This window comes from Eschrichtius robustus, chromosome 10, assembly GCF_028021215.1.
Source record: "Eschrichtius robustus isolate mEscRob2 chromosome 10, mEscRob2.pri, whole genome shotgun sequence".
In the NCBI taxonomy this organism is placed as follows: Eukaryota; Metazoa; Chordata; class Mammalia; order Artiodactyla; family Eschrichtiidae; genus Eschrichtius; species Eschrichtius robustus.
In genome coordinates, this window is record NC_090833.1 from 85880033 (window position 1) to 85907352 (window position 27320).

A 27320-nucleotide genomic window follows, 5' to 3' on the forward strand; every position below is an offset into this window, starting at 1 on the left:
GAACACATGACATGTTAAACAGTTCACCGCTTACAGCAGGCTCCTCCAGCTTAAGTGCAAAGACTTTGAACTCATAAAACACACCACCACCACCACCACCATCACCATCACCACCACCACCTCCCAATGGAAGTCTCAGAGGATTTCCCATTAATGTCCCTGTATGTTGAAGGGCATTTATTTTAAAACATCCTACAAGTGCACATAGATCCACTCCCATATATTCAAGACAAAGAACGCAGCACCTTCCAGAAGAAAACTCACACAATTGGGCCGAGGCTGATTCACTCAAATGTTTTATCACCGGTGTGGAATGCCAGTAACAAGGGCAATCATTTGTTTGTGAATTCACGGAAGACTGGACTTGCACACTGGAAAAGGGCTTCCTTATGAATAGCAATGGGGAGACTTGCTGTGTATTAGCATATTTTATCTGCCCTTGTTTTGAAATTAAACAGAGTTGTGGATGAAAAGGGAAGGCACAGACTGCCACTAGGCTGGCTTTTTAGAAAAGTGGCGTGTGGAATGAGGTTTAACTATGTGGATAAATTCTAAAGTTAACCTCAGCCTTGCCCAAGATATTTTTCCCCTCCTTGCGTGATAACAGAATTTCCTAGTCACTACTATTTTTTCCTAAAGGCTACTCGTTCTTGGATACAATGCCTCTCTGTTTTGACTGGAATTGCTTAAATATAAATCAGGAGAGTTCTGAGCTGTGGCAAAGGCTACTCTGCAAAGCTCAATTAAATTTTATTCCGTGTCTATTTATTGAACATATACTATGTGCCCAAAACTATTCTAAACACCTTGGGGGCAGCATAGGATGGGAGAATATATTAATAATTTCAAAAGCTTCTTGAAGGAATGCTTCATAAGGTTCTCTATCCACCTGGAAAGGGAGAAAATAGATAAATGGATAGCTGGATATAGATACAGAGAGATGAATAGGCAACAATGTAAAAATTAAAGTAGCATGTCATTAAGACCAATAGTTTTCTAGAAGTTCTAAGAAGACAATGATGGGCATGAGCTAGAATATTCAGAGAAGATTTCAAGAGGACTGGTGAGTCTTTGTTTAATTTTGAAAGTTTGGATATATGTATAAGGGGCAGGCATTCTGAAACTGGGAAGCACTAAATTATTAAGCACAATAATTAAGTGTTTAGGCTCTGTATTGTCAAAGTATAATTTTCTAAAAGTTAAAAGCATGACTCTCATAAAAATTTATAGTATACACTTTTCAAAGATCCACTTAGCCTATTAATGAGGGAATCAGTAGTATAATAAAGCTGACTCAACAGAATACAGGAGAAATCAAAATATATATTGCTAATGAGGGTCAGAATACTGAAATAAACTTGCTAAGTTAAAAACAAAACTGGTTAATGGGGCTTCCCTGGTGGCGCAGTGGTTAAGGATCCACCTGCCAATGCAGGGAACAGCGGTTCGAGCCCTGGTCCGGGAAGATCCCACATGCCGTGGAGCAACTAAGCCCGTGCGCCACAACTACTGAGTCTGCGCTCTAGAGCCTGAGAGCCACAACTACAGAAGCCCGCACACCTAGAGCCTGTGCTCCGCAATAAGAGAAGCCACTGCAATAAGAAGCTCGCGCACCACAGCAAAGAGTAGCCCCCGCTCACCGCAACCAGAAAAAGCCTGTGTGCATCAAGGAAGACCCAACGCAGCCAAAAACAAAATAAATAAAATAAAAATAAATAAATTAAAAAAAAAAACTGGTTAATGTTCTACAGGACAACAAAGCTGTAACTTTGGGGCTTCCCTTTTCCACTGGACAAAATTCTGCATAAAAATCATTTGCAACTTGACAATCTTCACTAATTTAAAGTAACTTCAGCACCTGGGTTCTAATAAATATTCAATTGAAAGTCAAACAAGGGAACATTTCCCTGAAGACTGAAGTACTTCCTGTCGAAGGCTGTTAGTGCTCCAATGTGACATTGAAAGGATTCCATATTGAAAAGATCTCCAAGTGTTGGGATTTTTCTTAACAGTATTCAGGCAGAAGGGAGTTCTCATCTTGTTTTACCTTTGCTAGCTGCATAATGTAGCCATGTACCTTAGCTTCTTGGTTCCTCAGTTTCTTTACTTATAAAATGTAGGCAATAATAATTTTTAGCACTTAGAGTTGTGGTAAAGATCAAATGAGATAACATACAATGTAAGTGTTTACATAACCCCTGGTATACAGTAATGGCTCAAGATATGTCACCTACCAACATAGGGAAGGGTCTTGAGCAAAACCCAAAACAAGAATGACCATGTTTAGGGAGCACTGAAGGCCAGTTGGAGAGGACAATTTACTTTGGGAAATAGAGAAAGATAAACTGAGTAAAGAGTTTTTGGTCAGACTAAAGGAGATTTAAAAAAAAAAAATTTTTTTTAAGAAGAAAGACAGAAGCATGCACAGTTTGGATTTTATCCTGAAGTCAGCTGAGAGCTACTGGCATTCTTTTCGAGCTGCAGAATGATATAGTGAATGGAGAATTTGGGGGGGGGGGGGCGATTAGCCCAGCCCCTTATAGAGCAACCTGAAAAGGATGGGTGTATTGTTCGAGAAGGCTTAGGAAGCGGTAAAGGGTTGAGGAGCCAAAGCAGAAGGAAGAATCACACGGGACCAGATTTTAAAATTGAAAGATTGTAGGAGTAGTGTTACCTTTGGTATAAATAAGCAACTTAGGAAAAGGGGACATTTTGAAGTGAAGTTGAAGAATTGCCTTTTGCATCAGTAGATGCAAATACAGTAGGCTGTATTTGAGAATAAAGGACATATAAGTAAAAATGTTCAAGTAGACAGTGGGAGACCAGGGTTTGGATGAGAAATCAACGGCAGAGGTACAGATTTAGAGGTTATCCACACAAATGTGATAGCAAAACCCGTCAAGGCTTTTGCTATCACAAAATCAATGGACTACCTACCTTAGCACTGGGAAAAAGAGCAGAAGTACAAGAATCATATGGGTGTCCTCTCTTCCTCTTTTTTCCAAAAGGCAACTGTTTTCCAAAGGATAGAATCAATGGGTTATTGGTGAGAGAGGAGGGACAGTTTTGCGACACTTTGGAATGCAAGGAAGAGGAGTGACTTAGGTAAGAGGAGGTCAGCTCTGTTGAACACTCCCCTACAGCTCATGAAGAAGGACGGTTGACTGCATTTAGTCGACTTCCCCGTTAAATGTAAGAAACTTTGGGAATGGTGATACATTGGCTTAAATTCACTTTGTGGTATAAATAATCAATATGAGAGTGATTCCCATATTAAAGCAAGGGGGAAATTTAAGGTAAGGAGATCAGAGTAAGAAGTACTTTAGGCTTGGATTGCTCCCAAGGCAGCCCTGAGACAAGAATTTGAGTACAAACAGCCTTAATTGGGAGGCAATTCTAGAAAGAACCAGGAGAGGAGTGGACAGTGGGCCAGGGAAAGGAAGAAAGCCAGTTCAGGGTGCACTAGTGAGCAGGGCCATGCTGGGGACAGCCAGCATTCCCAGGGCTGCTAGGAAGCAGTAAGGGGTTATGAAGAACAGGTTTGGGGTTATCCCACTTGAGGGTTGAGTGGCTGGAGTACTTATCCACTGAGTCTAGGCTATTGGTGGAGGGATGCTCCTGAAGTTTAACTCCTCAGTACTTCTGGTCTACCTGTGCCTACAGTCAGAGACAGCCGTCAGGAGAGAGAGAAAGAGAGAGAGAGAGAGCATATGGATGGCAGGAAGCAGCCACAGTGCTTTGAGAGCCAAGGATTAGAGCTGGACTGCCTACGTGTGAATTTGGCTGAATGTGCCGCTTTTGAGAATAACTCTGGGAGGTACCACTGAAAGGGCCCTGACTATTTATTCCAGTTTCACTTGCTTCAAGATTCCAAAGAGGGGCCTTGAAAATCTAAAAAACTCAAGCTATCTGTTGGGAATCTAATATAGCTATTACCAACCATGTGCTTGTCACTCACTGTGTGCCAGACTTTGTAAAACGTGCTTTCTATATGGAGCAGGACAGAGTTTTCTGTCTCTTGCCCCACAACCTGTTCTGCCCTTCTCATCCTTGGTAGAGGGTGGGGCAGATCTTTGTTACCCTCATGTACACAGGCTAGTTAGCATAATGACTCCTGCAAGTTCTTCTACAAAGACAATTAATATTAGAAAACGCTGTGCTCTAAATACTCCAAAGACCTAAGGATCTACAAGGTACTTTTTCAGGATAGAGCCAGAAATTATGGTTGCCATGATTTTGAGAACATTGCAATGTTACCATCAGGCAATCACAAACACACATTGAATCCAGAAGATGTTGTGCTGCATGTCGTTTCTTTTCCTACCATGAAAGTCCATGAGTCCTTTATTCTCCCTTCCTCTTCCCTTCCCTCTCCCCCCCTCAGTCTTCTACCTCTCTTTCTCCACTTCTTGATTCTGACTCTATTCCAGCAGCACTTTGCAAAGGTGGCTGTATTGCCTCTCCTGAACATCCCAGGTCCTACCTCTCAGGTAGCCCTCTCTTTATGATCACATTCGTGGGGTTCTGGGGTAATAACAGCTCTCTGGCTTTACTAACCAAAGTGGATGGCAGCATCCTTCATTTGATTCCTTAAACCTTGTCCACACCTTTACAGATAGTCCCTTTATTAGCCTTTACTCAAGTTACCCAATTATTTTTTTTCCCACAGGACCCTGACTGATACAGCACCCCAGATGACTATGGACACCTAAGTGACAGAAATCCTGCCTTATGCTTCTCTCTGAGTCCATCCCTGCTAAGATACAAACAAAAATGTTAGTAGAGCTTAAAACTCTGAGGTTCAAAGTGGACCCCATCAAAGAAGAGTGACTGTGCCTGGAGAAAAAGAATTTTCAGAGAAGGTATTGTGACTTTAGTCTCATGATCAACAAGTACGGAGAGCCACCAGGCACTGTTCTAGGTGCTAGGAATATAGTGCAGGCAAGACAAGTTCCTGCCTCATGGAGTTCTATTCTAATGGAAGGAGGGAGTAAGTACACACACACACACACACACACACACATAAAAAAGACAAGTTCAAATAATGATAAATAGCATTTTTAAAGTACCGAAGATGAAGGAGTACTATATTGGGTTAGATGGCTAACAAATACACTCAGGAGTTAATATCTAGGCTGATTGGTCATCTTCCTTAGCATAACCAAGACAACCCCTTGATGACTCCTAAAATTATTGAGGGTAATTTTGAAGGAGGCTGTAGTAATGCATGAGCAGGAAGGAACAATGTGTCATTGAAATCTGGATATTAATGTTAAAGGGATTTATAATCCAGCTCCCAAATGCTGATTTACACACCCTCATCATGAGATGTTTCTAGTAGTTCAAGAAAAACGTATTAACTGAATAGTTGCTACAATTCTTTCTACCCTAAGGGAGATTGTGACCCTGGTCAAAATGGTGTGAACAAGCTATTATTTGCTTTCTGCAAACAGAATGGAAATGACTTTGGGCCGTGGGTGTGTGAGGTTTGTCTTAGAATGGGATGGTGAGGGTGAGTACTAATGTGCTAATCAACCACTGTTTGCTGGAAAGGCTTTTTGTCAATGAGCTCTGAGAGAAGCAGAATATAGTCACAGGAAGTGTCAAGATGGGGTCTATTTTACAGGAATTGGAATCAAATCCAAACTTTCTGTGGTTCAGTCATTTAAACTTCTACTTAAACCTTTGGACATGTATCCATCTCTGGTCCTGCCTGGAGCCACTGTGACTTTCACATGAAATCCACTGCAAGCTACTAATTATTGCCTTCACAAAAACCACAGTGCAGGCAGTAGCTGAATTCCAAAAATGGGTTTTCTGCTCTCAAGGAATAATACTGAAGGGAGAAAATTTGTAGATAGCTAGTATTCCTACACATTAGTGTTCCCCCAAACATCAACTAGATTCCAAGACTCTCTCTTTTCTTTCTCTTTAGCCCATAGCCACCAGCTACTCTCATCCCAGCCCTTTAGCTGCTTCCCCTAATAGCACTTTGACTGTAACTATGCCAAAGGTTGGTTTCTAGAGCAAGCTGGCTTCAAGCCTGTGAGAGGTATCTCAGTTGACTGTGATAACTTATGGATGGAACCATTTGTTGTGACCCTTGCCAAAGTGTTAAAACATTTATGTATGCCTGGTGTGCTTGACTTCTAAGGAACATGCTATTTACCTAATATAATAATGGAAGCTTGGTAGCATAAGGACTTTTCAAATAAATGACCTGTGAAAGACAGTGGTTCTCAGACTATTTGGTCTCACTACTTCACAGTCTTAAAATTATTAAGACTCCCAAAGTACTTTTGTTTATGTGGGAAATAATATTTATTGATGATTACTATGTCAGAAATTAAAACTAAGAATTGTCTTAATTTACTTAAAAAATAACAATAAAACATTACATGTTCATATAAAAATCACATTTTTATGTACAATAGGTACATTTTCCAAAATTAAAAAAAAAATTAGTGATAAGGGTGGCATGTTTTTCAGTTTTATGTGTCTCTTTAATGTCATATCTGGCTTCATAGAAGATAGCTGGGTTCTCCTTCTGTTTCTGTTTTCAATCTGCTGTCACATCTCATGTAGAACTGCTGGAAAGCTCCTCTGTACACTTGTGAGAGAACAAGAGGGAAGAAGACAAATAATGCTTAATCATTTAGATAAAAATAGTTTTGACCTAGCAGATCCCCTGAAAGGATCTCTGGGACATTCTGAGTTCCTGGAAGACACTTTGAGAACTGCTGTTGAAAGGGAAAGGTGCTATTCTTCTTTCCCAGTTGATGGGAAAGCAGCAACTTGAGGAAGGAGTATGGTGGGCAGGATGTCAAGAGGAACTCACTGCTAATCCCAAGAAAGTGTCGTGAGATTGGGGGAGCGGCAGGAAAAATCGGGTTTAACCCCATTTCACCATTGAACACTTTGGGTCTACAAAGACAGATTTCAAATACTGGAGATTGGTGGGAACTTAAAGATCACATGAAAAGAACTTCATTTTTTAAAAAAATGTTGACTCAATGACTAATTATTGGTGAAGTCTAGCCAATAGCTGGGGTGTAGCCCAAGCACAGAATGATGGGCTCCCTAAGAAACAGGAGGAATGGAGTGTGTCTCCATCGCCCACACGACTTCCTATTTTTTTTAATTGCTGAATTCTTCACTCTACAGCAGCACTGGGTTCCATCCAGTGAATATGTGTTCTGCCAGCCACTTAACAAACTCGAGCTGTGGTTTCAGGATGATAAATAATTATGTTAATTAACAGGTTGGAGGTAAAATATGATGCTATTCCTGTGGAATGCTCTGAGAAGCTGGAAACACTTAACTGCGAAAACTACATGTGGTGAAGTAACCAATAATTTGCTTAAAAAACCCACATCTGGTTTGCTGGCTCAGAGTAGGGGTTAATAGTCATTCGAGGGCGGCCAGTGGTGAATAGGGGTCCCAGGATAAACAGCCAAGCCTTCACAGCAGGAAAGACGCTTGTTCTGAAGCACGAGCATTTACGTTGGCTTCTAACCAGAATGAAACGTAAAAGGAATTGTTTGGTTTGCCTCTTGCTTTCTCCTCTTTACAACATAGAGTTCAAGAATATCTTGCTCATATTTGTACACTTGGAAATGGGAAAGAGTTAGGGAGTAGTCAAGGGAGAATAATAAAAGAAATTATTTTCTCCAAACTTCCAAAAGGATGCAGCAAACACACCACGGCAGTGAAGAAAGAAAAGTGAGTTTGAATCATACGCATAATTATTTGTTATCATAATAGATATGCTGATTTGATAAATATTTATTCAGCATCTTCCTTGCATGAGGCATGGATATGAGTGTTATAACTAATACACAGGTGAGTAATATGTGGTCCCAGATCTCAAGGGGAAAAGAGGTAAGTAGAGAGACTTAGTATGCACATATATACAATATGTGCATAGTACATATCCCAGTGTGACATGTGTCATTAAAGAGAGAGTACTTTATTTGAATACTATAAGAGGTTCAGAAGAAGGACACTTCATGTAAGATTGGGAGCAACAAACCTGTGAATGTTTCCTGTCAACAGTGGTATTTCAGCTGAGGCATAAAAGATGACGAGGATTCCAACAGATGGAAATAAAGGCAGAATGGCACTGAGATGGAAAGCATCAGCACACACATAGCATCTACAGATGGAGGTAGAAAAGTAGGAGATGGTGAATAAACCCATTTGACTAGAATGAAGAAGAGATGTAAAGAGTTTGGGGAGGTTAAGCAGAGAAAAGTCAAAATTGGAGGTGCCCATTGGAATACTGATCTGACAGCAGCACTGCGTATGACAGACTGGAACCGAGCAAATCTGAGGACCAAGATAGGGCTCAGGAAGATAGTCTCATGATGAACCAGGCAGTCTTTACACAGGTGCTATGGTTGACCATCACCCACTAGGTATGTATGTGACTGATGGGATATGAAGGCCAAGGTAGTTAGACAGTTGAAGGTATTTTCCTAGGCTCCATCTACAGAGACTAAGGGAATGTGCTCAAATTTCTGAGCTGCCAGATAGACATATCCAGCTGGTGGTTAAAATTAAGATACAGAATCCAGACAAAACTGTAATTCAAAAAGATACATGCACCCTTATGTTCACAGCAGCACTATTCACCATAGCCAAGACATGGAAACAACCTAAATGTCCATCAACAGATGAATGGATAAAGAAGATGTGATATAGATAGATAGATAGATAGATAGATGGATAGATAGATAAATAGATATAGATATAGATATAAAATGGAATACTACTCAGCCATAAAAAAGAATGAAATAATGTCATTTGCAGCAACATGGATGGACCTAGAGATTATCATACTAAGTGAAGTAAGTCAGAAGAAGAAAAACAAATACTGTATGATATCACTTATATGTGGAATCTAAAATATGACACAAACTTATCTACAAAACAGAAACAGACTCACAGATACAGAGAACAGACTTTTCGTTGCTGAGGGGGAGATGGGGCGGGGGAGGGATGGAGTGGGATTTTGGGATTAGCAGAGGCAAACTAGTATATACAGAATGGATAAACAACAAGGCCCTACTGTATAGCACAGGGAACTATATTCAATATCCTGTGATAAGCCATAATGGAAAAGAATATAAAAAAGAATGTATGTATTTGTATACCTGAATCACTTTGTTGTACAGCAGAAATTAACACAACATTGTAAATCAACTATATTTCAATTAAAAAAATTTAAAAATTAGGATATAATGAAGGGATGGAGTACATTTAGGGGTCAAGATAAGGAAGAGCAGTCATTATGAGGAAAGAATAAGAAGCAGTGACCTTGGATCCACTGTAACCTTCTTCCAATCCCCTCCACACTGCAAATCAGATCTGAGCTACATATATCTGACACTGGCAATGCCCAGCATGCAACCGCTAAAGGCATTCCAATGGATTCCCATCACTCTTAGGATAATACCAAATTCAATGGCCTACAAATCCCCACAAGTTCTGGTCCTCATCTACCTCACCACCTTCTTCCTCCCTCTGCACTTCAGCCCCAGTGGCCTTCTTTCCATCCCTGGGCCTGCTAGGTTCCTTCCCTCCTCAGGGCCTTTGCCCTGCCTGAGAACATTTTCTTTCCTCTTTTCACCTAGTTGCCCTCTACACATCGTTCACAATTCAGTGGTCACTCCTCAGGGAAGCCCTTCATACTTCTCTGATTGGGTGGATCAAATCCTCCCACTAAATCCTCTCCTAGCACCTTATGTTTTCCCTTTCCAGAGTTTATCACAGTTGCAACTATACATCTTTCTGTAAAATTATTTGCCACATACTGATTCTGCCAAGAAGCTGTAAGTTCCTAAGGACAGAGTCACAACTGCATCTTTATTCTCAGCAGAGTTTCTGGTCCTTAGAAGGCTCTAAATGCATAGTTGTTGAGTGAATAGATGTTAAAGTAGGATATAAAAATGCTCTCACCTGCATAATCTCATTTGATCTATGAGGTAGATATTATAAGCCAAGTTTTACAAAAAGATAAGCTTTAAAATGCACATCTTGCTCAGCACCAGATAGAAGTTAATGACAGTGTTAACTGACTGACTATTTTTTTAAAATAGATTTTTATTGGAGTATAATTACTTCACAATACCATGTTAGTTTCTGTTGTACAACGAAGTGAATCAGCCATATGCATACATATGTCCCCATATCCCCTCCCTCTTTAGCCTTCCTCCCATCTTCCCTATCCCACCCCTCTAGGTCTAGCTGATCTCCCTGTGCTATGCTGCTGCTTCCCATTAGCTATTTTGTATTCGGTAGTGTATATATGTCGATGCTACTCTCACTTCGTCCCAGCTTCCCCCTCCCACCCTTTGTCCTCAAGTCCATTCTCTATATCTATATCATTAATCCTGCCCTGCAACTAGGTTCATTATTACTATTTTTTTTTAAGATTCCACGTATATGCGTTAGCAAACGGTATTTGTTTTTCTCTTTCTGACTTAACTTCACTCTGTATGACAGACTCTAAGTCCATCCACCTCACTACAAATAACTCAATTTCATTTCTTCTTATGGCTGAGTAATATTCCATTGTATATATGTGCCACATCTTCTTTATCCATTCATCTGTCGATTGACATTTAGGTTGCTTCCATGTCCTGGCTATTGTAAATAGTGCTGCAACGAGCATTGTGGTACATGTCTCTTTTTCAATTATAGTTTTCTCAGGGTATATGCCCAGTAGTGAGATTTCTGGGTCATATGGTAGTTTTATTTTTAGTTTTTTAAGGAATTTCCATACTGTTTTCCATAGTGGTGGTATCAATTTACATTCTCACCAACAGTGCAGGAGGGTTCCCTTTTCACCACACCCTTTCTAGCATTTATTGCTTCTAGATTTTTTGATAATGACCATTCTGACTGGCGTGAGGTGATACCTCACTGTAGTTTTGATTTGCATTTCTCTAATAATTAGTGATGTAGAGCATCTTTTCATGTGCCTCTGGGCCATCTGTATGTCTTTTTTTGGTGAAATGTCTATTTAGGTCTTCCGCCCATTTTTTAACTGGATTGTTTGTTTTTTTGATATTGAGCTCCATGAGCTGTTTGTGTATTTTGGAGATTAATCCTTTGTCTGTTGTTTCATTTGCAAATATTTTCTCCCATTCTGAGGGTTGTCTTTTTGTCTTGTTTATGGTTTCCTTTTCTGTGCAAAACCTTTTAAGTTTAATTAAGTCCCATTTGTTTATTTTTGTTTCTATTCCTGTTACTCTAGGAGGTTGGTCAAAAAAGATCTTGCTGTGGTTTATGTCAAAGACTGTTTTTCCTATGTTTTCCTCTAAGAGTTTTATAGTGTCAGGTCTTACATTTAGGTCTTTAATCCATTTGGAGTTTATTTTTGTGTATGGTGTGAGGTAGTATTCTAATTTCATTTTTTTGCATGTAGCTGTCCAGTCTTCCCAGCACCACTTATTGAAGAGGCTGTCTTTTCTCCATTGTATGTTCTTGCTTCTTTGTCATAAATTAGGTGCCTATATGTGCTTGGCTTTACCTCTGGACATTCTATCCTTTACCATTGATCTATATTTCTGTTTTTGTGCCAGTACCATACTGTCTTCATTACTGTAGCTCTGTGCTATAGTTTGAAGTCAGGGAGCCTGATTCCTCCAACTCTGTTTTTCTTTCTCAAGATTGCTTTGTCTATTCTGGGTATTTTGTGTTTCCATATGAATTGTAAATATTTATGTGCTAATTCTGTGAAGAGTGCCACTGGTAGTTGGATAGGGATTTCATTGAATCTATAGATTGGTTTGGGTAGTATAGTCATTTTCACAATACTGATTCTTCCAATCCAAGAACATGGTATATTTCTCCATCTGTTCATATCATCTTTAATTTCTTTTATTAGTGTTTTATAGTTTTCTGAGTACAAGTCTTTCACCTCTTTAGGCAGGTTTATTCCTAGGTATTTTATTCTTTTTGTTGCAATGGTAAATGGGAGTGTTTCCTTAATTTCTCTTTCTGATTTTTCATTGTTGGTGTATAGGAATACCAGAGATTTCTGTGCATTAATTTTGTATCCTGCTACTTTACCAAATTCTTTGATTAGCTCTAGTAGTTTTCTGGTGGCATCTTTAGGATTTTCTATGTAGAGTATCATGTCATCTGCAAACAGTGACAGTTTTACTTCTACTTTTCCAATTCGGATTCCTTTTATTTCTTTTTCTTCTCTGATTGTCATGGCTAGGACTTCCGAAACTATGTTGAATAAGAGTGGCAAGAGTGTACATCCTTGTCTTGTTCCTGATGTTAGTGGAAATGCTTTCAGTTTTTCACCATTGAGTATGATGCTTTCTGTGGGTTAGTCATATATGGCTTTTATTATGTTGAGTTAGGTTCCCTCTATGCCTACTTTCTGGAGAGTTTTTATCATAAATGGGTGTTGAATTTTGTCAAAAGCTTTTTCTGCATGTATTGAGATGATCATATGGTTTTTATTCCTTAATTTGTTAATGTGGTGTATCACATTGATTGATTTGCATATACTGAAGAATCCTTGCATCCCTGGGATAAAACCCACTTGATCATAGTATATGATCCTTTTAATGTGCTGTTGGATTCTGTTTGCTAGTATTTTGTTGAGGATTTTTGCATCTATGTCCACCAGTGATATTGGTCTATAATTTTCTTTTTTTGTGATATCTTTTTCTGGTTTTGGTATCAGGGTGGTGGTGGCTTCGTAGAATGAATTTGGGAGTGTTTCTCCCTCTGCAATTTTTTGGAATAGTTTGAGAAGGATCAGTGTTAGCTCTTCTCTAAATGTTTGCTAGAATTCACCTGTGAAGCCATCTGGTCCTGAGCTTTTGTTTGTTGGAAGATTTTAAATTACGGTTTCAATTTCATTGCTTGTGATAGGTCTGTTTATATTTTCTAATTCTTCCTGGTTCAGTCTTGGAAAATTGTACCTTTCCAAGAATTTGTCCATTTCTTCGTGGTTGTCCATTTTATTGGCATATAGTTGTTTGTAGTAGTCTCTTATAATCTTTGTATTTCTGCAGTGTCAGTTGTGATTTCTCCTTTTTCATTTCTAACTTTATTGACTTGTGTCCTCTCCCTTTTTTTCTTAATAGTCTGGCTAAGGGTTTATCAATTTTGCTTATCTTCTCAAAGAACCAGCTTTTGGTTTTATTGATCTTTGCTATTGTTTTCTTCGTTTCAATTTCTTTTTTTCTGCTCTGGTATTTATGATTTCTTTCCTTCTACTGACTTTGGGTTTTCTTTGTTCTTCTTTCTCTGGTTGTTTTAAGTGCAGGGTTAGATTGTTTATTTGAGATTTTTCTTGTTTCTTGAGGTGAGTTTGAATTGCTATAAACTTCCCTCTTAGAACTGCTTTTGCTGCGTCCTGTAGATTTTGGGTCATCGTGTTTTCATTGTCATCTGTTTCTATGTATTTTTTAATTTCTTCTTTGATTTCTTCAGTGATCTCTTGGTTATTTAGTAGCACACTGTTTAGCCTCCATGTATTTGTGATTTTTACAGTTTTTTTTCCTGTAATTGATTTCCAATCTCATAGTGTTGTGGTCAGAAAAGATGCTTGATACGATTTCAATTTTCTTAAATTTTCCAAGGCTTCATTTGTGACCCAAGATGTGATCTATCCTGGAGAATGTTCCATGTGCACTTGAGAAGAAACTGTATTCTGCCACTTTTGGGTGGATTGTTCTATAACTATCAATTAAATCTATCTGGTCTATTGTGTCATTTAAAGCTTGGGTTTCCTTATTTATTTTCTGTTTGGATGATGTGTCCATTGATGTAAGTGGAGTGTTAAATTCTCCTACTATTATTGTGTTACTGTCGATTTCTCCTTTCATGGTTTGTAGCATTTGCCTTATGTATTGAGGTGCTCCTATGTTGGGTGCATAAATATTTACAACTGTTATACCTTCTTCTTGGATGGATCCTTTGATCATTATGTAGCATCCCTCCCTATCTCTTGTTACAGTCTTTATTTAAAGTCTATTTTATCTGATATGAGTATTGCTGCTCCAGCTTTCTTTTGATTTCCATTTGCATGGAATATCTTTTTCCATCCCCTCACTTTCAGTCTGAATATGTCCCAAGGTCTGAAATGGGTCTCTTGTAGACAGCATATAGATTGGTCTTGTATTTGTATCCATTCAGCCAGTCTGTGTCTTTTAGTTGGGGCATTTAATCCATTTACATTCAATGTTATTATCAATATGTATGTTCCTATTACCATTTTCTTCATTGTTTTGGGTTTGTTGGGTCTTTGTCTTCTCTTGTGTTTCCTACCTAGGGAAGTTTCTTTAGCATTTGTTGTAAAGTTGGTTTGGTGGTGCTGAATTCTCTTAGCTTTTGCTTGTCTAAAGAGCTTTTGATTTCTCCATCAAATCTGAATGAGATCCTTGCTGGGTAGAGTAATCTTGGTTGCAAGTTTTTCTCTTTCATCACTTTAACTATATCCTGCCACTCCTTTCTGGCCTGCAGAGTTTCTGCTGAAAAATCAACTGATATCCTTATGGGGATTCCTTTGTATGTTATTTTTTGTTTTTCCCTTGCTGCTTTTAATATTTTTTCTTTGAATTTATTTTTTGTTAGTTTGATTAATATGTGTCTTGGTGTGTTTTTCCTGGGTTTATCCTGTATGGCACACTCTGTGCTTCCTGGACCTGGGTGACTATTTACTTTCCCATGTTAGGGAGCTTTTTGACTATAATCTCTTCAAATATTTTCTCAGACCCTTTCTTTTTCTCTTCTCCTTCTGGGATCCATATAATTTGAATGTTGGTGCATTTAGTGTTGTCTCAGAGTCTTTGAGATTGTCTTCAATTCTTTTCATTCTTTTTTCTTTTTTCTGTTCAGCAGCAGTGAATTCCACCATTCTGTCTTCCAGGTCATTTATCTGTTCTTCTGCCTCAGTTATTCTGTTATTGAGTCCTTCTAGTGCATTTTTCATTTCAGTTATTGTGCTGTTCATCTCTGTTTGTTTGTTCTTTAGTTCTTCTAGATCTTTGTTAAACATTTCTTGTATTTTCTCAATCCATGCCTCCATTCTATTTCTGAGATTCTGGATCATCTCTACTATCATTACTCTGAATTCTTTTTTGGGTAGATTATGTATTTCCTCTTCATTTATTTGGTCTTGTAGGTTTTTACCTTGCTCCTTCATCTGTGACATAATTTTTGCATCTCATTTTTTAAATTTTTTTAAGAGTGGGATTGTATTCCTGTCTTACTGGTTATTTGGCCTGAGGTTTCCAACACAGGAGTTTGTAGGCTGTTGGATAGAGCTGGATCTTGGTGCTGAGATGAGGACCTCTGTGAGACCTCACTCCGATGACTATTCCCTGGGGTCTGAGTTTCTCTGTTAGTCCAGTGGTTCAGACTCAGTGTTCCCACCACAGGAGCTTCGCCTGACCCCCGGCTCATGAACCAAGATATCCCAAGCCACCTGAGGTGACAAAAAAAAAAAAGAAAAGAAAAAGTGAACACTAACAAAGTAAAAAATAAAATTAAACTAGGAAACTAACATATGTTAGAAAGAATATAAAAATAAAAATATAGATGAATCAACAACCGGGAGGTACCTCAGCGCCACAATAGTACAAAAGAGGAGGAGGGAAAAGAAAAAAAAAGAAAAAAAGAAAAAAAAAATGGTGGGAATGGCCTTGGTTGTGGAGGGCGGGGACTAAGCAAAGGTGATGTTTGGGTGGTGGGTGGATCCTATGCTTAGGACCAACAGGGCTGGAAAAGGCCCTGGGTGCTGTAGGGGGTGGGGCTTAGACTCAAGGAACAGATGGGGCCCAGGCATGCCCCTACCCCTGGTCTCAGAGGGCGGGGGAAGTCACCTGGGAGCCCAGAAGGCTTCCTGGGCTTGAGTGGGCAGGGCAAACACCCTCCTCTCCTCTCCAGCTGCTCTGGTCCTGGAGGGTCCCTCCCGCCTGCCTCTCCTGATCTCCCCGGCCTCCCTCCTATGCTCCCAAGGACCCATGCAGCCAAGAGGGTGCTTTGGAAGGGGGTACCAGCCTGGAAGCTCAGCAGGCTCCCTGTGCCCTAGTGGGCAGGGTAAACGCCCTCTGCTCCCCTTCCACTCCTCCTGGAGGGTCCCTCACATCTGCCTGTCCTGATCTCTCTGGCCTCAGGGGTGCCAATCCTGTCTGGCCTCCACTTCTCCTCCCCCCTCAGTCCACCTACATCCTACTGGTTCACTTGGGGGTTCCTCCCATCTCCTTGGGCATCAGGGTTCCCCACCAGCGGCCGGCAGACACCCTAGTTGTGGGGAGACGCTAACTCAGCATCTTCCCACACAGTCATGTTGACTCCTCCTGACTGACTCTTTTTTAACCCTGACTCTTCTCACTATGTCATAGATCTCCCTCAGGAGCAGAATCCAGGTCACAGATGTCAAAGAGAGAGAAGGCTTCCATGTGAAGCAGAGGTGATGACAAGTACCAAACGCCTCAGAGGGGTAAAGGAGGATGGAGACTAGGGCACTCCACTGATGTGGGATGTCAGGAATGGCCTTTAGAAAGCAGTATCAGAAGAGCAATGGAAACAGAAATCAGACTATGAGTATTTTTAAGTATGGTGGATCAAGGAAAGCTTTTGAGAAGAGGTAAGATGTTGCAAAAAGATTAGAAAAAGTCATGCAGTTTGTCCAGATGGAGCATGAGAAAAATAATTTGGGAACTGAGAAGGTTATAAGGAACTTAAGGTAGACTACTCCCTGGGACAAATAAAAAAGACAAAGCAAAACCATGCTTCATAAACAAGGAAACTGGAACTCTATTCCAAGACAATATATGAAAAATGAAAATGACAAAATTATAGTAATTAAAAAGAGAAAAGTTAGTGAATTCCCTGGTAGTCCAGTGGTTAGGATTCAGGCTTTCACTGTCGGGAGCTCAGGTTAGATCCCTGGTCGGTGAACTAGAATCCTGCAAACTGTGTGGCGTGGCTAGAAAAACAAAGAGAGAGAGAAAAGTTAGAATTAGAGGTACCATTTTCACTCATCAAGGTCGAAATCTTTTTTTTTTTTTTTTAAAGAAACAAAGATGCTTAATGTTGCATTATTATTTACCTTCTGGTGTATATAAGGGCCAGACAAACCTTATAGAGTATAAGGACCACTGTCCAGGGAGTTTAATGGCCTTCATGGAGGTGAATGAACATGATGGGTGTTCCAAAGGAGGAAAAAAATATCAATTCTCTCTCTTACTTTGCAGGTTCTTCTGAGGAAGTGAGTGTGAAAAGCCATCTGCTGTACAAAATGTTGTTACAGAACATAGGAAGAGAATGAATGACATGTTTTCTGGGTGGCAAAAAGCCCTCTTCATTTTAAAAACAAAAGAAACACATAAAGGTATGCAGTCTGTACAAATAGTAGTGCCAGATGGCAGATATTGCCATTAAAATAAAATAAACAAGTGGAAACTTCTAATTTAAAAAATTAAAGAGCATGGTTATAGTTCACTGATAGAACCTTCTGACATTCCAATCAAAACATCTGTAAAGATATATCCAATGAAAGAAGAAACATCTCACATTAAAACTGATACTGGAGGCCAACTTACTCTCAGAATTAGAGAAGATTTCCATTACCTTAAGCCCACACTGTGGACTAGCATGTGACTCTTGACCACCTGAAACTGACTACCCTGTCACCTGAAAGGAGAGCCTGAGACTCAGCTTGTGCCCTTTCTGTCAGCCCTGAAAGAGGAGAGTGTCAAGCAACTTGAAAACTCTTTTTCTATTGTAGGAGTGTCATTTTTTTTTGAGATGGTTTCTCTCCTTCTCATCCAATTAGTTCTGCCTTTGTCATCAATAAAAATGCAATACCTACCCCCAAAACAAGCTAGCAGAAAGGCAGCTGTGGTACAGTGCATCCAGGGAGCTGTAGACCTACTAAGTAAAATGCTATAGGAATAGGCTAGTAGCTGGACATGCTGAAGGGGCATTGTTTCATTGTGTACCTGGGTGTTTCCACTTGTCAGAAGAGCAGGCAGAGAGAGGGAAAGAAGACCCCTCATCAGTCCAGCAGAACTTACTGGATAGAGCCTGGGCTGGGCCAGGAGCTGTAGGTGGGAGACATTCTCCTAACCTACAAGGGGACAAGGAACAGAGACTGTGCAAGTCAGCACCTCCACCAACAGTCCCTGGACCCAGACAGCCTTCCCTTCACCCTGAGGTAGGGAAATGGGCCAAACAGAGAGAAGAAAAGTGCCACAAAGCAAGAAAGCTGGAAATTTCGTCTAAAACACTCTGGAAGAGCAAACAGGTCTACGTCCAATAAATGAATAGAATACCATTTTTGCTTATAAAATTGGCAATGATTTTTAACGAAACATTTAAAGGTAATGAGGTTTTTAGAAGAGACCATGAAAAAGACATTCACATACACCACCAATGGAAATGTAAATTGCCAGTCATTTTCAAGAAATGATACAGGTTTACCTACTTTCATCATTGCAGTTTTTCTTAAACAACCTTAACAGCCTAAAATAGAAGAAAGGTTAAATATTTTTTATACATAATAGTCCACCATAAGAATGTATTTTGAGTTACATAATGACTTTGGGAAATGCTTATAACTTAAAATTAAAAAAAAAAAAAGACACAAAGTTTTGAAATACGATATGACCCAAATTTTTAAAACCACATCAAAAGCATTAGAGATCAAGATGGCAGAATAAGAGGACCCCGGGTTCACCTCCCCTCACTAACACATCAAAACTACAACTACATATAGAACGACCCTCGCTGAAATCGACTTGGAGACTAGCAGGACAGCTCATCTACAACCAAGGCTGTAAAAGATCCACAGAGTCTGGCTGGAGGAGAGGAGAAGCGATCTGGTTGGGACCTGCATCCCTAGTGGTGGACACAAAAGAGGAGAGGAGTATGTCACAGGCTCAGAGATCATCCCCAGTGAGGGTTTAAGACATCTATTAAGCACCCTAGCTCTGGGGTCCAACACCAGGAAGATGAAGCCCCTTAGCTGGTTTGAAAACCAGTGGGGCTTACTGGAGGGCTGTAAGAAACCAAGACTCCACTCCTGAAGGGCTCACACTCAGACTTGCTTACTCCTAGTCACACCTGGAAGCAGAAGATTGAAAACTGCCTGGGGCTCTGGCTGGCTTTCCAGGACCACCCCAGTGCATCACCCCCCAGCCAGCACCAGCCCTTCTTTCTTCAGCACTTCTCCCTACTAAGGCAGAGGCTGCCATTGCCAACAAGAGTACACACACTAGGAGGGAATACAACCTATTCGGATCCTGGTTCTGCTTCTGACCAGGACAGTCATTGTTATTGCCAGTGTACTTGACAGGGTACATGGTGGAAGGGAGCAAAACCAGCCCAATAGTGTGGCACCAACCCCTCTGGCCCTGACCCAGCCTCTAACTAAGGCACACAAACTGGGGAGGAGGGAGTGAAACCAACACCAAAGTGCAGCCCCAAGCCCTCAGGCCCTAACTATGCCCCAAACCAAAGACAGAAACTGCCATCATACCTGGGAACTCTGTTAAGGTTACTGCTCTGGCCCCTCAGGCCAAACCCCAAGCCCAATAGGGTGGTGACAGCCACTGAGCATAAGAGAAGCCCCTGTTTTCACCTGACTCTGGCTCTAGTCCCTTCAACTCCAGCCTTATCTCTCACCAAGGTAGTGGCTACCAGCACACCCGAGGGGGAGACAGGGCCCATACTCACTTCAGATCCAGACCTCCCACCAAAGCCACTGGGCACACACAGACTTCATGGGACACTGACACACAAGGAATGCCTTCAAGAGTGGGATAGGTAGCTGTCTCACCTAATTTCATAGAAACAGAGAAAGTTAAGTAAAATGAGGAGACAAAATAAAATGTTTCAAATGAAAAAACAAGTAAAAAAAAACCCTGAAAAAAACCCTAATGAAACAGAGATAAATAATTACCTGATAAAGAATTCAAAGCAATAGCAATAAGAATGCTAAGTGACCTTGGGGAAAAAGGAAAAAATAGATAAACACAGTGAGAATTTTAACAAGAAACTATAAAATATAAAAAGGAACCAGTCAGAGCTGAAGATTACACTAACTAAAATGAAAAATACACTAGAGGGAATTAACAACAGATTACGTGATGTAGAAGAATGTATAAGCAATCTGGAAGATAGAATAATGGAAATCACCCAATCAAAACAGCAAAAAGAACAACTTTTTTACTAAAGTTGAGAATGGTTTAAGGGACCTCTGAGACATCAAGCATACTAACAGTCACATTATAGGGGTCCCAGAAAGAGAAGAGAGAGTGATAGAAAATGTGTTTGATGAAATTATGGCTGAAAACTTCCTGAACTTGAAGAAGGAAACAGATATCCAGGTACAGGAAGCACAGGGAGTCCCAAACAAGATGAACCCAAAGAGACGCACACCAAGACACAAGATAATCAAAATGACAGAAGTTAAAAATATATAGATAATTTTAAAGGCAGCAAAAGAGAAAAACAAAGAGTCACATACAAGGGAACCCCCAAGAGGCTATCAACTGATTTTTCAGCAGAAACTTTATAGGCCAGAAGAGAGTGGCAGGATATATTTAAAATGTTGAAGGGAAAAAAACCTACAACCTAGAATATTCTACACAGAAAGGTTATTATTCAAAATTGAAGGAGGAGAAAGAGCTTCTCAGACAAGGAAAAGCTAAGAGCTCATCACTACTAAACTGACTTTACAAGAAGTGTTAGAGGGTCTTCTTTCAATGAAAAAGAAAAGGTTACAAGAAATAAGTAATTAGAGGAAGAAAAAAATCCCACTGGTAAAGGCTGTGGTTCAACCACTTAAATAAGCTAGTACAAGGATTAAAAGATAAAAAATAAAATAAACTATTACCACAATAAACAGTTAAAGGATAGACATGAAGATGTAAATTATGACATCAAAAACACAAAATGGGGGTGGGGTAAAAAATGTAGAGATGTTTAGAATGTGTTTGAACTTAAGTGAATCTCAATTTAAAATAAATATAGTTACAGGTCAATAAATATGAACTCCATAGTAACCACAAATCAAAAACCTATAATAGATACATAAAAACTAGAGCGAAAGGAACACAAACAACACTAAACAAAATCATCAAACCACAAGGGATGAGACTAAAAAGAAAAAAAAAGAGAACAGAGAAGAACAACAAAAACAAGCAACAAAATGGCAAGAAGTACATGCCTATCAATAATCACTTAAAATGTCAATGGACTACATGTTCCAATCAAAAGGCAAGGATGCCTGATTAGATGAAAAACAAGACCCATCTATATGCTGCCTACAAAATACTCATTTCAGATTTAAAGGCACTCACATACTGAAAGTGAAGGGATGAAAAAGATATTCCATGCAAATGAAAACAAAAATAAAGCTGGGGTAGCAATACTCATATCAGACAAGTAGACTTTAAAACAAAGTCTATAATAAAGGACAAAGAAGGACATTGTATTATGACAAATGGATCAATAAAAGAAGGGGATAAAACCTTTGTAAACATATATGCAACTATTATAGGAGTACCTATATATGTAAAGCAAATATGAACAGACACAAAGGGAGAAATTGCCAATAATACAATAATAATAGGGGACTTTAACACCCCACTTACATCAATGGACAGAACATCCAGACAGAAAGTCAATAAGGAAACAGTGGCCTTAAATGACACATTAGACTAGTTGAAATTAATAGGTATCTACGGAACATTTCACCCCAAAATACATTCTTTTCAAGTGCACATGAAATGTTCTCCAGGATAGTTCACATACTAGGTCACAAAACAAGTCCAAAAAATGTAAGCGGTTAGAAATTATATCAAGCATCTTTTCAGACCAAAACAGTATGAACCTAGAAGTCAATTACAAGAAGAAATATGGAAAAAACACAACCACATGGACACTAAACAGCATGCTACTAAAAAGAAGCAATGGGCCAATGAAGAAATAAAAGAGGAAATCAGAAAATACCTTGAGACAAATGAAAAAAACAGAAAAACCCCACAACTTTCCAAAATCTATGAGACACAACAAAAGCAGTTCTAAGAGGCAAGTTTATAGTAATACAGGCCTACCTCAAGAAAAAGGAAAAATCTCAAACAACCTAATGTACCACCTAAAAGAACTAGAAAAAGAAGAACAAACAAAGCCCAAAGTCACCAGGAGAAAGGAAATAACAAAGATTACAGAGGAAATAAATAAAATAGAGACAAAAAAAATTGAAAAGATCAATGAAACCAAGAGCTGTTTTTTTAAAGATAAACAAAATTGGTAAGCCTTTAGCTAGGCTCATTAAGGAAAAAAAGAAAAGGAACCCAAATAAAATAAGAAATGAAAAAGAAATTACAACAAATATCACAGAATACAAACATACAGTTATATGCCAACAAATTAGACAACCTAGGAGAAATGGATAAATTCCTAGAAACATATAATCTTCCAAGACTGAATGAGGAGAAATAGATAATCTGAAAAGACCAATTATTAGTATTGAAATTGAATCAGTAATCAAAAACTACCAACAAACAGAAGTTCAGTACCAGACAGCTTCACAGGGGAATTCTACCAAACATAAAGAGGAGTTAATACCTATCTTTCTCAAACTATTCCAAAAAAATTGAAGAGAAGTGCACACTCCCAAATTCATTCTGAGGCCACCATTACCCTGATACCAAAATCAGACAGAGACTCTACTATAAAAGAAAATACAGACCATTACCCCGATGTACATAGATGTAAAAATCCTCGACAAAATATTAGCAAACTGAATTCAACAATATGTAAAAAGGATCATATGTCATGATCAAGTTGGATTTATTCTAGGTATGCAAGGATGGTTCAATATCCACAAGTTAATCAATGTGATACATCACATTAACAAAACAAATGATAAAAATCACATGATCATTTCAATAGAAGCAGAAAAAGCATTTGACACCCATTCATGACTAAAAAACTCTCAAAAAAGTTGGTATACAGGAAACATATCTCAACATAATAAAGGCCATTTATGACAAACCCACAGGTAACATCATACTCAGTGGTGAAAAACTGAAAGCTTTTCCTCTAAAATCAGGAACAGGACAAGGATGCCCACTCTCACCATTTCTATGTGACATATACTGGAAGTCCTAGCCACAGCAAGCAGGCAAGGAAAAGAAATAAAAGACATCAATTGTAAGGGAAGAAGTAAAACTGCAACTATTTGCAGATGAGAAAACCCTAAAGTCTTCACCAAAACAACTATTAGAACTAATAAATGAATTCAGTAAAGTTGCAGGACACAAAATTAATATACAGAAATCTGTTGCTTTTCTGTACATTGATAACGAACAATCAGAAGAAGTAAGAAAACAATCCCATTTACAACTACATCAAAAAGAATAAAATGCCTAGGAATACATTTAACCAAGGAGGTGAAAGACCTATATGCTGAAAACTATAAGACACTGATGAAGAAAATTGAAGAGGATACAAATAATGGACACATATTCCATGTTCATGGATTGGAAGCATTAATATTGTTAAAATGTCCATACTACCCAAAGCAATCTACAGATATAATGCAATCCCTGTCAAAATACCCATGATATTTTTCACAGAACTAGAACAAATAATCCTAAAATGTACATGGAAAGACCCCCAAATAGCCAAAGCAATCTTGAGAAAGAAGAGCAAAGCTGGAGGTATCATGATCCCTGACTTCAGACTATACTACAAAGCTACAGTGATCAAAACAGTATGGTACTGGTACAAAAACAGACATATAGATCAATGGAACAGACTAGAGAGCCCAGAAATAAACCCACTCACATACAGTCAATTAATCTACAACAAAGAAGGCAAGAATATACAATGTGGAAAAGATAGCTTCTTCAATAAGTGGTGTTGGGAAAACTGGACAGCTACATGTAAAAGATTGAAACCAGAACATTTTCTCACACTATACACAAAAATAAAATGGATTAAAGACCTAAATGGAAAGACTGGAAACCATAAAACTCCTAGAAGAAAATATAGGCAGTGCACTCTTTAACTTAAGTCTTAGCAATACTTTTTTTGGAGCGGTCTCCTCAGACAAGGGAAATAGTAAAATAACAAATGATACCTAATTAAATTTGAAAAGCTTTTGCACAGTGAAGGAAACCATCAATGAAATGAAAAGGCAACATACTGAATGGGAGAAGATATCTGCAAATAATATATCTGGTAAGGAGTCAATATCCAAATATATAAAGAGCTCACACAACTCAATATTTTTTTTAAAAAACCTAATTAAGAGTGGGCAGCATACCTGAATAGACATTTTCCCAAAGAAGACATACAGATGGTCAACAGGCACATGAAATGATGTTCAACATCACTAATCATCAGGGAAATACAGATCAAAACCACAATGATATATTAGCTCACACAAATGGCTGTCATCAAAAAGACAACAAATAATACATGTTGGCAAAGATGTGGAGAAAAGGAAACAATGGTACACTGTTGGTGGGAATGTAAATTGATGCAGCCACTACTTCCACAGTATGGTAGTTTCTCAAAAATTAGTAACTACCATATGTTCCAATAATTCCCCTCCTGGGTATATATCCGAAGAAAATAAAAACATGAATTCAAAAAGATATATGCACCCCAATATTCATAGCAGTATTATTTATAATAACCAAGATATGGAAGCAACTTAAGTTTCCATCAACAGATGAATAGATAAAGAAGATGTGGTATGTATACATACAATGGAATATTACTAAGCCATAAAAAAGAATGAAATTTTGCCATTTGCAAAAACATGGATGGAACTGGAAGGTATTATGCTTAGTGAACTCAGATGGAGAAAGACAAATACTCTGTTATGACTTATACTTGGAATCTAAAAAATAAAACAAACAAATGAATATAAGAAAACTGAAACAGACTCACAGATACAGAGAACAAACTAGCGGTTACCCATGGGAAGAGGGAAAGAGTTAGGGGCAAGATAGGGAAAGAGGACTAAGAAGTACAAACTACTAGGTATAAATTAAATAAAATACAAGGATGCCATGTACAACACAGGGAATATAGCCAATATTTTATCATTTTAAATGGAATATAATCTATAAGAAATATTGCATCACTATGTTGTACACCTGAAACTAATATAACACTGTAAATCAACTATACTTCAACTTAAAAAAAAAAAAAAAAAGTAAAAAGATTAAAAACAAACTAACCAAAAGCAAATGCAGGCATTAAAAAAAGAAAAAAAATGGACATGATAGGGGAAAAAAAATGGAAGAACTATATTTAAATGCTAACAGTGATTATGGCTAAACATATATAGGATTTAGGATTACCTCTAAAGCATAATTTGTTATATTTTTGTAATAAAATGCATAGATGAATAAAAGAACTGGGAGAGATGGTTTTTTAGAGATAATTAAAGAGTCCAGCCAGAAATGGAGCGAGAAGGGCCATGCACAGCTAGCAGTCACACCAGCCCAGTGATGACGTTATTAGAAATTAAAGCATGTCAGAGACAACTTTCTTTTCTCCCTAAACAGGCCCCTAGAAACATTTTTAAATGCCCAGGACCTGGTAGGCAAACTCACGCTTGACGGATCCTTAACAAATCAATCCTGGAACAGTTTTATTAACAGAAGTTTTACAGGAACATGATCTCATTCCAAATGGGGCTTATGGACCCAAACTCTGAAGTAAGGGAAAACCATCATAACAGAAATACTTTATGGTGTTATAAATTAACCAGTAACACCTACCCTGGAAATGCAGATGAGATGAAAAGAACCCTGGAGTCTGACTCCAAGACTCTTCTGCCCCATGATAGAGGTGTCCTTGGATAAGTCATTTACCTCTGGGGTATTAGGGTCCTCATCTGTGAAATGTGGATTATAACACAGCCAAGCTCCTAGGACTATTATAACAACAAAAGGCAAAACGCAAGTGAATACGGTGCTCTGCAAAACTAAGTCATCACTGTACTATTCTATTAATGAGAAGAGTGTAAGGAGTTGGATTTCATGATCTGCGGCACAAATGCTATAGTATTTCATGGTACCATACTTTTCCCTAACAATAGCACTAAATGCATGTGGCCCTAAAATGAAGAACCTGAAAGATGATTCTTTTACCATTTTTCATTTTTTCAGAATACTCAAAATATTTTTCATATTTGGAATCGGAACTTGAAACATACTTTCCAAAGATAATACCCAAATGTGGAACAATCTATAAAATGTTAAAATCAGCATATTTGGGGATGTATTTTGTCAGCATTATAGGGAAGGAGAACTTCATTTTCCTAAAATGTTTACAGTCATGAATATGAATGCCTGTATATGGTGTGTGTGTGCATATGCATGTATATATGTGTATTCATGCACACGTGTGTGGACCCATTGATGCACATGTATATTACAGTAAGCTGTAAGAAGGAGAATAACTCAGTAAGCTGTAAGAAAGAGTGATGGAAGTTGTACCCAGATCCACCTCCCCTTCTGCTGACCCTTCAAACTTGAGGCTAAGTTTTGTAGAACGGTAGATCACTAATGATTGGTTGGGGATGGTTAAATGTATTTATAGTGGGAGGAAGACATGTAAGACAACAAACAACTGGTTCAAGTTGCACAAAATGTAAACTGTCTGTGGATAAGAAAATAACATGCACAAAATATATGTCATGCTTGTAACGTAGAAAAATCACAGGTCTACCAAGGGGAAACTGGTTAAAGTTCACACATAAAAGAATACTGTGGGGCCGTTTCAAAGTATGATGAGGATCTGTATTCAGATATTGAGAGATATACATGAACTAGCACAGAGTGAAAAAAGAATACTATGTGTATCCTATAAATAGTATAATACAACTTTTATAAATATAATCTGTAAGCATATTATAGATTATGCAATGTATGCATTGCATAGGAAAAAACCTGAGGGTATGTACCATAAAACATTAACACTAGTTTTCTCAAAGTGACCCAATGTGGGATGTTTTAATTTTAAATTTTTTTTCTTTTGGGGGTAGGATATTTTAATTACTTTGCTATAATTGTTGGAGTGTTTTAACACTTTGGAATTATTTTAACAACCATAAACAAAACATTTTTTTCATTTTGAGAAAAGTAGAAAAACATATTGTTCACTAAAAAATGCTTAGACTTCAACCTTAGGAAGTGATTAAGAATAAGAAGTGATTATTCGGAAAAAGAAGAGAGTAACCATTAGCCTCATCCCTTCCTATCATGAGTTCAGGTAACGTGGTACCTCTTACCCGACGCTTTAACATT